Below are 14,488 nucleotides of genomic sequence, written 5' to 3' on the forward strand. Positions count from 1 at the left end.
AGAAGCGAACGCATACGTGAGTACCACCCGCATATGAAAACGGTGGTCAAACCACACACATGAGGTATCGCCATGACCGGTAGAGCAAAAGCAATAATTCTAGCCCTAGACCTCCTCTGTACCGCAAAATATGCAACCTGTAGAATTTTTTTAAGCGTCGCCTATGGAGATTTTTGAGGGTAAAAGTTTGACGCCATTCCACGAGCGGGCGCAATTTTCAAGCGTGAAATGTTGGGTATCAATTTACTTGGTGTAACATTATATTTCACAATATCAAAAAAATGGGCTAACTTTACTGTTGTCTTATTTTTTTATTCAAAAAAGTGAATTTTTTCCAAAAAAAGTGCGCTTTTAAGACCGCTGCGCAAATACGGTGCAAAAAAAAGTATTGCAACAACCACCATTTTATTCTCTAGGGTGTTAGAAGAAAAACCATATATAATGTTTGGGGGTTCTAAGTAATTTTTTAGCAAAAAAAACTGTTTTAAACATGTAAACACCTAAAATCCAAAACAAGGCTGGTCCTTAAGTGGTTAAATAAAGGAATTGTCAAAAACTGTCTTTTGTCATTTTTAATATTTTTGACACTTTTTTGTGAAATGGTAGGGGTACTTTTGTACCCCCTTACCATTTCACACGGGGGGCTGGGATCTGGGGTCCCCTTGTTAAAGGGGGCATTCCAGATTCCGATAAGCCCCCCGCCCGCAGACCCCCACAACCACTGGGCAAGGGTTGTGGGGATGAGGCCCTTGTCCTCATCAACATGGGGACAAGGTGTTTTGGGGGGACCCCAAAGCACCCTCCCAATGTTGAGGGCATGTGGCCTGGTACGGTTCAGGAGGGGGGGCGCTCTCTCATCCCCCTCTTTTCCTGCGGCCTGCCAGGTTGCGTGCTCGGATAAGGATCTGGTATGGATTTTTGGGGGGACTCCACGCCATTTTTTTTTCATTTTGGCGCGGGGTTCCCCTGTGGGGAATTCCCATGCCGTTTTTAACAATGAACTTTTAAGTGTATTGTCAGACCGGCAATTCATTAATAGCCGCAAGTAGTTTGAAAAGACTTTTTTTCCTTTGAAATGTCATTTTGCTGTCAGACTGTTCTAAACACGGGAAACATGCGCCCCTTTACAGGCATACTATAGACACCCCCCAGGTACGAAATTTAAAGGAATATTACACTTTTATTGTTTCACTTTAAGCATTATTAAAATCACAGCTCCTGAAAAAACGGCCGTTTTTAAAACTTTTTTTTGCATTGATCCATGTCCCCTGGGGCAGGACCCAGGTCCCCAAACACTTTTTATGACAATAACTTGCATATAAGCCTTTAAAATGAGCACTTTTGATTATTCATGTTTGGGGGATATTTGCATTGTTGGTTGGCATTATTATTATTTAATAAATGGACGATGAAAAAAAAGAGCAAGCCACTATGATGTGAAATTATTAAGGGATGAGATTGACTTGAAAGTTGAAACAATATCTCCCAAATAAACTCTTTGCTGACGTGGCAACAAAAAAAAAAAGAAAAAAAAAGGAAAAAAAAAAAAAAGCTTTTAAAATTAGCACTTTTTCATTTTTTGCCTGTTCGCATGTTCTGGTGCAAACCGAACAGGGGGGGTGTTCAGCTCATCCCTAGTTGCAGGTTTCAAACAAGGGAGTTTAAGGGATTCTTCTACAGTAGGGTGACCAGACATCCCCAGACTGAGGACACTGTCCCCAGACCAAGCCTGTCCCGGTCTTGTCCCTGGATGTGGATTTGAACAGGGGCCCGGAGCAATTTTAAAGACATTCAGTGCAAAATTAAAAAAAAAAAATCTGTGCCCCTTTCTGATGATCATGTGCTGGTCAGAGCGGAGGGACTATTTCTTCAGATTTGGGCGCATGTCCATTCCACTCCCGCTCGCATGTTCTTCTGCCTTGGCTCAAGTCTAGGTCAGCCGCCTGACTGCTTATCTCCTTGCCTTCACCGGCGGAGTGATCTTCCTCCGCTCAGCTCCGCTCCCCACCAGTTAGTAGCCAGGGGGCCCGGAGAGTGAGACTTGAGAGGCTGTGAGACGGCTCAGGCAGGCGGCAGCAGCAACAGGCAGAGAAAGGCAGCTGAGCTCAGCTGACAATGTCTGTCCAGCAGCAGGAACATAGAGGGGAAGCGGATGCGATCATAGGGCTGCCAGTGCCTTCAAAGCTTCAACACAGGTGTGCTTTGGATGCTTGTCTGTGATTGTGAATAGACCACATTGCACTATGTCTGTCTCACTGGAATAATGGATGGCATCATAACTCCCAGGCAGTAGGCTCTCTATGATGGCTCTGGCTGGCACTGTCACAGTGTGTCACATAACAAAATCAGCACCCAGCAGCCATGTTCTGTGGCACACTGTGACAGAGCCAGCCAGAGCCATGATAGAGTGCCTGCTGCCTGTGGGTTATCATAATGCTTATGATCTTAACTGCTACAGGGCGGTCGTGCTGTGTAGGATCATGTGTATATACGTATAAGTAAACCTGCATTTTTTGAGTATTAAAGCAGATTAGCAGGTCCAACGGACGTGATGTCCGCCGGTAGTTGGCAATCGTTCTGTACACAGGCAGAACAGTGGTCTGCCTATGTAAACAAAGCAGATCACTGTTCTGTCAGTATGGAAGACATTGATCCTGTGTTCCCACAAAGCAGGGACAGGTATATATGCCTTCCCTTAGTAAAAGCACCTCCTCCACAGTGAGAAAACACTAGTTAGGAACACATTTAATGCTTTGATCGCCCCTGATGTTAACCCCTTCCAAACATATAATAGTGATAACTTTTTACTGCATCTGTCACTAATGTGCTCCCACAGAAATCAGTAAAAAACAATATAGGTGTGACAGAGCTGTAAAATGAAATAAACAATTATGGTGATAAACACTGATATTGCAATAATATGAAAAAAGTCCAAAAACATAAAATGAATGAATCCACGTTTTGCAAAAAAATGAAAAAAATAAAAAAATAAAAAACAAAAACAAGCTTGTGTGATATCTTCAGACAACCTCCATGAACGGAGTGCTCCCACCACCTCATGCAATGCTCGCTCACCTCCTTTAAACGATCCTGCAAAAGGGTCAAACACGCCTTGCACCCTGTGCAAACATTCCCTCCCAGGGATCGTCAGAGAATCTTGGTGGCTCAAAGGATGAAAGTAATCAAAAGCAGGTAGGTACTCCTTCCACTGTGCTGCTTCAAACTTTAAATCCACAATGACTACCGGTAAGTTCAGCAACACATGAAAAATAAAACGAGAGAAAATGCCTCCTATAGTGCATTATCCGAGGGGTTAAAAATGAAACCACTCCACCCCAGCTAGCATTGAACTCACATTTGATGAAATTTTAAAAGCAAAAATGACATGAGAGTCTCACTCAGTAGTAGTAGTCCACCGCCAGGCTCCACCTCCACTAGTTTCACCACCTCCCACGTGGCTTCATCTGGAGGAATGAGCCCTGCGGCTATGGCGGTACTAATTTATAGTGTTAGATATAAAAAAATGTCAATTACCTTGTTTGAATACAGCTGCGGTGTTTGAAAGACACCCGCATGTGCTCAGTGTAAGGCCTCATGTTAGCACTGCTCATTGAAAGACTTATGTCGCGCTATTATGACACACTTCCGGATTAAACCGGAAGTGGTCATAACGCAACTACTTCCGGTCACAAATTGACTACACACAAGGGCTTCGACAAAATGGCTGAATTTAGGGAGCATAAAAATCAAAAGTAGAGGTAAAACCTTCAATGGAATATAAAACTCACCAGATAATTATAAAAAAACATAGACAATACCAATAAAATATGCTTAGCATCATCAATTGCTAAAAATAATAAACACAGCATCTAGTAATATGATCATAATATATAATAGGATACAGCGATACATGGATCACCAATTGAAAATGTCCATGATCCCTATATTAAAATGTCCTTTGTCTCTAGGGAATCAATTATAATAAAAAAGCAGGATAATATCCAGTTGAAAAAACTTATATATACATTCTAACAGAGAGGAAAATATAAAAATACCAATATTAGAAATGCTGGTAATTTTTTTAAAAATGCTGGTCATTTTTTAAAATTGCTGGTAAGTTTTTAAAAATGCTGGTAATTTTTTTAAAAAATAATTTTTTTTGGCACTGATCACTGTATTAGTATCACTGGTTCCCACAAAGTGTCAAAAGTGTTACTTAGTGTCCGATTTACCTGCCGCAATATCACAGTCTGGCTATAAGTCACTGATTGCCTCCATTACTAGTAAAAAAAAAAATATGTCCCCAGGTTTCATTTTAAAAATCTGATCACCTTATTCTACAGAGAACTATAATGTCTCCTAAAGCCTGAAGACGTGTTCTGACATTAAATTTGTTAGTTGGAGCCTTGGCTTTAAGTGATATTAGACCATGGAGTCTGTTTTTATTTTATTTTTTTGAGTGATACAAGCTGACCTGGTGAAAGTACATTGGAGCCGTGAGATGCTTGAGGGACAAAATATTTTACAGCGCACACATACAAGAATGACATTTCCTGCAGGGCTAGTTAAAAACACCTGAACACCTGAACATATTCAAAAAATACGGGGGTTTGGTCACACTATATGGTCATATAGTGCTAAGCCCACTTACTGCGACAAAGTACCCCGAATTAGTGGGTCCTACACTAGTAATAGAATGGAAGATCCTCTGTCTCAACCATGGGAGCTGAACTCCTCTATGTGGGAGAACTGAAAGGGATACATCCTAATCACTGGTGGCCACTAAATAGGAGGTAATGAGTAGGGGGAGGGGTGCTCCAGCCCAAAAACCTGGTCAGGGCCTATTACAACATACAAGTACATATTTGGGGGGCACACCATACAATGCATTTAAATTCAAGATGGTGCTGCTGTAAGACCTATAAACAGTACAAAATATTTTACAGCGCACACATACAAGAATGACATTTCCTGCAGGGCTAGTTAAAAACACCTGAACACCTGAACATATTCAAAAAATACGGGGGTTTGGTCACACTATATGGTCATATAGTGCTAAGCCCACTTACTGCGACAAAGTACCCCGAATTAGTGGGTCCTACACTAGTAATACCTCCTATTTAGTGGCCACCAGTGATTAGGATGTATCCCTTTCAGTTCTCCCACATAGAGGAGTTCAGCTCCCATGGTTGAGACAGAGGATCTTCCATTCTATTACTAGTGTAGGACCCACTAATTCGGGGTACTTTGTCGCAGTAAGTGGGCTTAGCACTATATGACCATATAGTGTGACCAAACCCCCGTATTTTTTGAATATGTTCAGGTGTTTTTAACTAGCCCTGCAGGAAATGTCATTCTTGTATGTGTGCGCTGTAAAATATTTTGTACTGTTTATAGGTCTTACAGCAGCACCATCTTGAATTTAAATGCATTGTATGGTGTGCCCCCCAAATATGTACTTGTATGTTGTAATAGGCCCTGACCAGGTTTTTGGGCTGGAGCACCCCTCCCCCTCCTCATTACCTCCTATTTAGTGGCCACCAGTGATTAGGATGTATCCCTTTCAGTTCTCCCACATAGAGGAGTTCAGCTCCCATGGTTGAGACAGAGGATCTTCCATTCTATTACTAGTGTAGGACCCACTAATTTGGGGTACTTTGTCGCAGTAAGTGGGCTTAGCACTATATGACCATATAGTGTGACCAAACCCCCGTATTTTTTGAATATGTTCAGGTGTTCAGGTGTTTTTAACTAGCCCTGCAGGAAATGTCATTCTTGTATGTGTGCGCTGTAAAATATTTTGTACTGTTTATAGGTCTTACAGCAGCACCATCTTGAATTTAAATGCATTGTATGGTGTGCCCCCCAAATATGTACTTGTATGTTGTAATAGGCCCTGACCAGGTTTTTGGGCTGGAGCACCCCTCCCCCTCCTCATTACCTCCTATTTAGTGGCCACCAGTGATTAGGATGTATCCCTTTCAGTTCTCCCACATAGAGGAGTTCAGCTCCCATGGTTGAGACAGAGGATCTTCCATTCTATTACTAGTGTAGGACCCACTAATTTGGGGTACTTTGTCGCAGTAAGTGGGCTTAGCACTATATGACCATATAGTGTGACCAAACCCCCGTATTTTTTGAATATGTTCAGGTGTTCAGGTGTTTTTAACTAGCCCTGCAGGAAATGTCATTCTTGTATGTGTGCGCTGTAAAATATTTTGTACTGTTTATAGGTCTTACAGCAGCACCATCTTGAATTTAAATGCATTGTATGGTGTGCCCCCCAAATATGTACTTGTATGTTGTAATAGGCCCTGACCAGGTTTTTGGGCTGGAGCACCCCTCCCCCTCCTCATTACCTCCTATTTAGTGGCCACCAGTGATTAGGATGTATCCCTTTCAGTTCTCCCACATAGAGGAGTTCAGCTCCCATGGTTGAGACAGAGGATCTTCCATTCTATTACTAGTGTAGGACCCACTAATTCGGGGTACTTTGTCGCAGTAAGTGGGCTTAGCACTATATGACCATATAGTGTGACCAAACCCCCGTATTTTTTGAATATGTTCAGGTGTTCAGGTGTTTTTAACTAGCCCTGCAGGAAATGTCATTCTTGTATGTGTGCGCTGTAAAATATTTTGTACTGTTTATAGGTCTTACAGCAGCACCATCTTGAATTTAAATGCATTGTATGGTGTGCCCCCCAAATATGTACTTGTATGTTGTAGATGCTTGAGGGAGCCATCTAGTGGTGAGCCAGGCTGTTGCCAGTGCTGACATTGTGGGGAACTTTTATCATGCTGTATTAACCTCTTATCATTTTGAGGTTAACAACTGCTAAGCAGTTTGCACAGGTGGAGGTGGTGATTGACATAGAGGTACATGATAGTGCCTAGAGATTTAACAGCACCAATCTGCCTTGGGATTTATGGTCTTTTGATGGATTTTCTTATGTATTTATATATTCATTTTTATGTATTTATATATTCATTTGATATGCACGTGAACACTTTTTTTGATCATTGATACAATTGTTAATGAATGTTTGTGGCATTTTATTTATTTATTTGATAAGCACATGAACAGTTTTTCTTATAATTGACCTATTTAAAGAGACAGCTTACATGATTACCAGAAACTGCCACTGATGCTGCCCTGACATCATTACTAGTTCTTTGTACCTTTGCTGGTCTGCCACCTTTACCAGCTCCTGCCAACTATTCTGGCCTGCCTAAATTTCCATCTTTTGCAACCTCTGCTGGACTGCCACCATTACCAGCTTCTTCCAACTCTGCCGACCTGCCACTATTACTAGCTTTTGTGCCTATGATGGGCTCTAACCATTACAAGCTTCTGTCCTTATTACCAGTTCTTGTGGCTTCTGCTGGCTTTCATCGACAGTATTACTAGCTCCTGACTCCTCTCCTGGCCTGCCACCATTGCCAGCTCCTGATGCTTTCATTGGCCTGCCTCTAATATCAGCCCCTACATCTCCGATGGCCTGCTGCCCTAATTACAAGCTTCTGCCAACTCTCCTGGCATGTTGTTGTCATTATTACCAGCTCCCACCACCTTTCTTAGTCTTCCCCTATTACTCATTCCTGCTACCTCTACTGGACTGCTGCCATTACCAGCTCCTGCCACTTCTGCTGGAATGCCATCACTATCACTTTCTTCTACCTCTCATTGCCTGTCACAATTACCAGCTCCTGCCTGCCACCTCTCCTGGATTGCCACATTGCCAGCCTCTTCAACCTCTTCTGTCCTGCAAACTTTACCAGCTCCTGTCACCTCTCCTGTTCTATTTAGCTTTATCCAGTGGTCTGGGACTCAAAAATATTGGTGGCTATCTAAACTATTGCACTCTAATGTTCATTTCAGGAAAAAAAAGCCTGCCATATCTTTCCTTCTTGCATTTTGCCCAAAGGGGCTTACATACTGTGCAGCAAATATACAATATTTTTTGCTATTGTCTCTGAAGATATACTGTACACTCTTATTTGTATTGGGTTATAAAACCTACCTTGTCCCTCCATCTTACATTATATGAATCTGCTCACATAGTGTACAACTACTAACATATACAATGCCATTTTGCTGCTCTGGAAATAAAAACATAGTTTACTGGATGTATAGAACATAATATATACATAAGAGAGGCAGCTGTAAACTTGCAGAAGGGTCACAATTTCTCAACGTGTTTCACAGAAAAGCTTCTCCAGGAGAAGGGCATTCAATAAAAGGGTAGGTAGGATAAGATAATACTTATTTGCAGAGGCACTAATGTTCAAAAACAGGGACAATATATTCAAAGCTTTTCATAACCCAAATTGCCAGGTAAATACAAGAGAGCCAGTCAGAGGGCAGCATATATCCCAAACTTTTCTTTTATGCCCTGGTCAAAAAAAAGTTCTGATCAGCCTCCAGACAATGTTCAGCCTATTAAAAAAATGTTTCTTTTTGTCTGCATCCCTGGTGGAGATATTTGCTCTAACTTCCTGTTCTATGCATATTTGCTATATACATAATAGCTCAGATTATCTATACCAGTGCAGTCCAACACACTATAGTTTCAAAGTTAATGATCTGAACCTTTCCTTTATTAAGTTATCCTTCTTACTTGATCTTGTGTCCCATCCTTTCCTCAAGATGTTAGTCCTAGAAAGAGGTAATATATTAAACATTCTGATTGGTTCAAGAAAAATTAAACAGTTCATGTAATCAGATTATATTTATCATTATTTTCATTCAAGACTAGCACAACTTTTGCCCAAGATTCTCTTGTTTTTTTGATTAAGGTTATATTTTTCATATTCACTCTATGACAGTGTGTTTTTTGCCCATTTTTAAACAAGATTCATCCATGTAATAATTTCAACAAGATTTACACAACATCTATTTTTAAATTCAATGTAATATTCTACCTATTTATCTTTCAGGGAATGGAGATTCATCCTCATATTTATCCAACATTCATCCATTTTTTCACATTGTTTAATATTCAAACTGTTCACTTGTTTGAAGAGAATACAGGTTCAGCACATCTACTGTTATTATTATTATTATTATTTTTGTAATGTAAGCAAGAAATGCCTCCCTGCCCTTTCCTGGAGCTAACCAGCCTAGCACACCAGACATGAGGCCTGGTATCCCCATAGCAAGGGAGCAGCAACTATGCAGCCTCCCTGCTATTTACATGCCAACCTACATGTCTTTAGCACTCAGAAATGCTTTGGAAGGAGTTTCCCCCAAAACATGATGGCCCCCTCCCAAAGCACCAGTGCACTAAAGCTGACTGGCACTGGGCTATTTGACAGTCTAGATGCTCAAAAAAGGGGAGCTGGCAAGAAGAGGGGAATTCATCACACTGACGTGCTCTCCATGTGGGGCATGTAGGTGTCAACAGATCCCTGTGAACTGGTTTTAAGTTTCCCTTAAACACTTAATCAGTCAATTGGTGCATGGTATGTTTTGAGTGAAATAATAAAAAAAAAAAAAACACATATCCATTTTCTTTGTAAATTTTTTTTATTCATTTTGAACTACAAGAGAATACAAAACAACATGTGAAGGCCTAAAGGTGGAGTCATGACTGTGGAAGGACAAAAACAACAAACATAATAATGCATTGAATCAATCTATGGCTACTAGCCATGCATAACTTTACCACTTACCCCTCAGGAGTGGAAGCAGGAAAGCAGAAAACTAACAAAATAAAACAAATGAAGGATAACCAAAAGAGCCTTATGAATGTGTCCAGACTAGAGGCCAGTGGAAAAGTCATATTAGTCAGGGGATCCCAGAGTTGCTGGGGAAGGGAGAATGGAAGGGGCAGAAGAATAACTCATCTCGGTTACTTTAAGTTTACCCAAGGAGTTGGTAAGCTCAGTCTTTTGGTACCAGTCAGTATAATGAAAAGATTGCATGTGGGATGAAAGCTCCACTGGTGAGAAGGAGTGTTTCATTGAACAACTCCATCTGGCAATGAATCGTCTAGTAGACTTGAAGTTTTGGATGATGGTATCCAATTTCTATAAGGTAAATAAGGTCATCAAGGCTTGTTTCACAGGTGATACACAAGGCAATGAAGGATGGATCCATGTTTGAAGAAGTGCTGAAGAAAGGCAAATGTGTGCTCACTGAGGCACATCCTGAGTTTTAGGTGTATGTGCCAGGTCCACTGAGTCTTTGCATCTGAAGAGACATAGCATAGGGTACTTAGGGATTCTTGCTGTATGAAGATGAGCAATATTTGCCAGGACCTTGTCCCAAAATACAGTGGTCGAAGGGCCCTCCCATAGCTATTAAAATACAGTAGGGTGGACCATAGGCAAAATAATTGTGAGGGATCTGCTTTGTTGGTACAAAAAGGATACAATATTAGGCGTAATGCATAATTTTGAATTTGTCACCAGGACTCACATATCTCAAGGTTCTTTGGTTTCCCGCCAGTATGTTTGCAGGAGCACTGTCATTTCAGAGAATTGTAATCCAGGGTTTAAAAGGATTGAGGTGGTATTTTGCTGTTTGATGATTGATGATATGGGAGTAGAGGCCCAAAATAGAGCAGTGGGCACACTGAAGCATTACCTCAATGAAGGAATGTTTGAAAGAATCTTGGTTAGGAGAGAAGCAAGTCTTAAGGTAGCTAAGCAGTTGGTGGTAGTGTAAAATGTGAAATGCAGGGAGAGAATATTGAGTAGACAAGTGAATAAATTATTTAAATGTACCACAGCTGAAGACTGCCGTAACTTTGGTGAGGCCGCAGAGTGTTCATTAAGTGAAAGCCTTGTGATCACTGGAAGGAGGAACATGGGGTTGCCTTTAATGGGTAAGTAACAGGAGATGGCTGAGGGCAAGCCCAGGAGTCTTCTCACTTTCTTTCAGGCTAAGATGGTATATCAACATATTTGATCTTAGGCAAGGATTTCAACTTAGAATGGAGAACAGCTGGAAGGTTGAATGGAGCCACCAGGGATCTCCCTAGCGTAAAATTGGTGTAGTGGAACTTTCTTATTAACCAGTCTAGGCTCTGTCTTAAAAGCAACAAGCAAGGGAGACTATGGAACAATATATTTTACAAACCCAATCCACCCTCGCTCTTGGGGCAGCACCGTTTGTGAAGAGCAGTGCAAGGTTTCTTGTGACACCACAGAAAGGCTAGCAGGGCGGTATGAATTTTCCGTAACACTGAATGCTTTCGAAAATTGGTAATTTTTGCATAGGGTAGAGTAGTCTTGCAAATTACACCATTTTAAAGAAGTGCCATCTCCTAAAGAATGAAACAGGAAGGGTCATCCATGCTTCCAACCCCTGTACAATCTTGTTTTAATAATGGAGGGTAGTTGAAGTAGTATAGTGAATATGGCTCCCAGCCTTTTCTATACCCAGATAGGGGATAGACTTGCTCTCAATACTAAATTGTGCAGAAGAAAGCCATCGTGTAGACACTGACAGATTCAGGGCTAAAACTTCACTTTTATCAAAGTTACAGTAATTTGTAATCCTGAGTATTTTTGGAATGTTGCAAAAAGATGGGCAGCACAGTGGTGTAGTGGGTAGCACTCTCGCCTAGCAGTAAAAAGGATCGCTGGTTTGAATCCCAACCACGACACTACCTGCCTGGAGTTTGCATGTTCTCCCTGTGCCTGCATGGGTTTCCTCTGGATACTCTGGTTTCCTCCCACACTCCAAAGACATGCTGGTAGGTTAATTGGCTTCTGTCCAAAATTGGCCCTAGAATGTGAGTTGGGGACCTTGGATTGTGGGCTCCTTGAGGGTAGGGACCAATGTGAGTGTGCGATGTATGTGTGGAGTGCTGCATAAATTGACAGCGCTATATGGGTACCTTAAATAAATAGGGATAATTGTAGACACGCGCCCACACTCACTCAGGTTGAACTGGATGGACTGGTGTCTTTATTCAACCTTTCTTACTATGTAACTATGTTGAAGCCTCACAAAGTCCAAAAAAGAATTGGTGTGAGAATAGGAAGTGTATAGGGTACTGCCAACATCCTTGTACAAATAGAAGTCCAATAATTGATCGGAAGAGAAAAGCAACACCTCATTAGCAAATAAAGCCGTCTGAAAATCGTGACATATCTTATCCCTTTCTCAGAGTTAAGAAGTTTGGATACTGGTTCAATCACGATATTGAAGAGAAGGGGGGAAAGGGGGCCGCCTTGTCATGTCCCCTTAGTCAAAGGAAGAGCTGCTGATGTGAAGTCTGGGGTTACTTAATGAGCTGGGGTGGAAGCATACATCTTTTGAACAAAGTCAAAACCTGGCCAAACCACCTCATAACTATGAACAGCCAATGAAGCTGATATTATCAAAGGCCTTTTCTGCATCAAGAGAGATAATATCTCGATCTAGATGAGCTTTGGCATGTCAAAGCGCCATCAAGGCCTTATTAATGTTCAGGGTTGCGGAGCATCCCGGGACAAACCCAGACTGAACAGGGTGTAAAATGGATGGGAGTAGTGCTGCTAGTCAAGACACAATGGTTTTAGAAAGAATGTTGATCAGAGAAATTAGCCTATACGAGCACAGTTGCATAGGGTCTTTCCCTTTCTGTGCAATAAGTTTAATATGAGCCTAGGGGCCCGTAGGAAGATATGTTATGCCTGCCTACATCCCCCTATAGACATGTTGTAAAGTCAGTAAAGTCAGTATGAAGTCATAAGCAAGTTTGTAAAATTCCACAGTGTAACCATTTGGTCCTGGGGTTTAGCCATTGGAAGCAATTTGATAGTATATTGAACATCTTCCAGGGTGATAGAAAGATTTAGAGCAGCTAAGGGAGTTGGGGAGATCTGTGGCAGATGCACCTCCACCAGTAATTCAGTGGCAGCTGCAGTGTCAACTGGATACTCTGAATTAAGGGAGGCATAGGAAGCTGTAAGAAGTTTATTGGCTTCTGAAGATGTAGCAAGAAAAAAGCCTGTGGAGGACCTCAAACCCAATATATATGTGGGGCAGCGAGGGCCCGAACAGAGTTTTGCAATAACTTACCTGCCTTGTTGCCATATCTGTGAAATTTCAAGGTGGAGTAGGATAATTTAGCCTCCTGTTGCTCTGCTAAGTAGTCAAAAGTATGTTTGGCAGCCTGCCAGGCCTGCCTGTTGGCCAGAGAGTGGTTCTGAGACAGAGCCACATGTGCCAATTAGAGGGACTCGCTAGCCTGTTGGTATTGTGGTCGGGAGTGTTTTTTGAACTTGGTAGTATAAGAAATAATATAACCTCTGAGAAATGCTTTACCCTCTTACCTTGTGAATAAGGACAATTCACAAGGTAAGAGGAAAAACGTCAGGAGGCAAGTCTGCAGTCCTGACAGGTTGCAGGATAATGGGACAGTCCCGGGGAGTTAACAGCATATACATTGGATATGGCAATGTCACAATGACCAATCGTAGCAATTACATGATTACATGTAAGCAAAACTGTAATTTGATGGTTTTCATTCATGACATGCTACTTACTATTGTGATGCTACGATTGACCCATAGCTATCACATGGTACCTAGGTCAATCACAGCACCCTGTACCATGTGTTTAGCTATAGCCATTCACAGCATCACAAGAGTAAGCAATCTGTCGTGAATAAAAGCCATTCATAAAAGTTAAAACTATTGTTTTTAACAGTGATTGTCATACCATATAAGCAATAGCAGTGCAAAAAGAAAAACAAATCCCTAATTACCCCCCCCCCCCCCGAGTAAAAAATTTAGAAACGAATGTAAAAAAAAAGTTAAATAAAAATTCTTTATTTATTTTCTTTTTACATACTGTCACCAGTTAATATACCTGATCACCACCACACCAGATATTTGATGACACTTGTACTGCTATGATGAAGGTATGTAAAAAAAAATTGTGAATAAAAAAAATTGTTATTTAATTTCTTCATTTTCCAAAAAGTTGTGCCAAAAAATTCCACTTCAAAAAATTTGCCATGCCCCTTAATAAATACCTTGGACTGTCTACTTTTTAAAAAGGGGTCACTTGGGGGGTATTTGTACTGTCCTGTCATTTTAAGGCCACAAGAAATTAGGCCAGTACATCAGGATTGATCATTTTTCAAATATATACTGTATACCATAGTTTGTAGACTTTAAAACTTTCACACAAACTAAATAATATACACTAATTTTTTTTTTTTTTACCAAAATAAATGTAGCAGAATAGCAAAAGGGGGTAAGTGGTAAAATGGCCATTAAGCGGTGGTTCCTGGATAATAAATTCACATCACATGTACACATATACAGTTGTGCTCATAAGTTTACATACCCTGGCAGAATTTATGATTTCTTGGCCATTTTTCAGAGAATATGAATGATAACACAAAAACATTTGTTTCACTTATGGTTAGTGTTTTGCTGAAGCCATTTATTATCAATCAACTGTGTTTACTCTTTTTAAATAATAATGGCAACAGAAACTACCCAAACAACCCTGATCAAAAGTTTACATACCCTTGTGATTTTG

At 40.9% G+C, this 14,488-nt stretch overlaps 1 long non-coding RNA gene across 5 annotated transcripts in view; it reads right to left on the reverse strand.

Annotated features, from left to right (window-relative positions):
• The window catches only part of LOC141112324 (uncharacterized), a 485,334-nt gene that overhangs the window by 279,679 nt on the left and 191,167 nt on the right, over nucleotides 1–14,488 (reverse strand). For all 5 annotated transcript variants that reach the window (XR_012236572.1, XR_012236571.1, XR_012236573.1 and 2 more), the window contains 2 exons: nucleotides 8,619–8,656; nucleotides 3,076–3,240 (listed from right to left, as the gene is read on the reverse strand). This is a non-coding gene — a long non-coding RNA (uncharacterized lncRNA). The remainder of the gene's footprint in view (nucleotides 1–3,075; nucleotides 3,241–8,618; nucleotides 8,657–14,488) is intronic.

The sequence above is a fragment of the Aquarana catesbeiana genome, linkage group LG11 (assembly GCF_042186555.1).
Source record: "Aquarana catesbeiana isolate 2022-GZ linkage group LG11, ASM4218655v1, whole genome shotgun sequence".
Taxonomy (NCBI): Eukaryota; Metazoa; Chordata; class Amphibia; order Anura; family Ranidae; genus Aquarana; species Aquarana catesbeiana.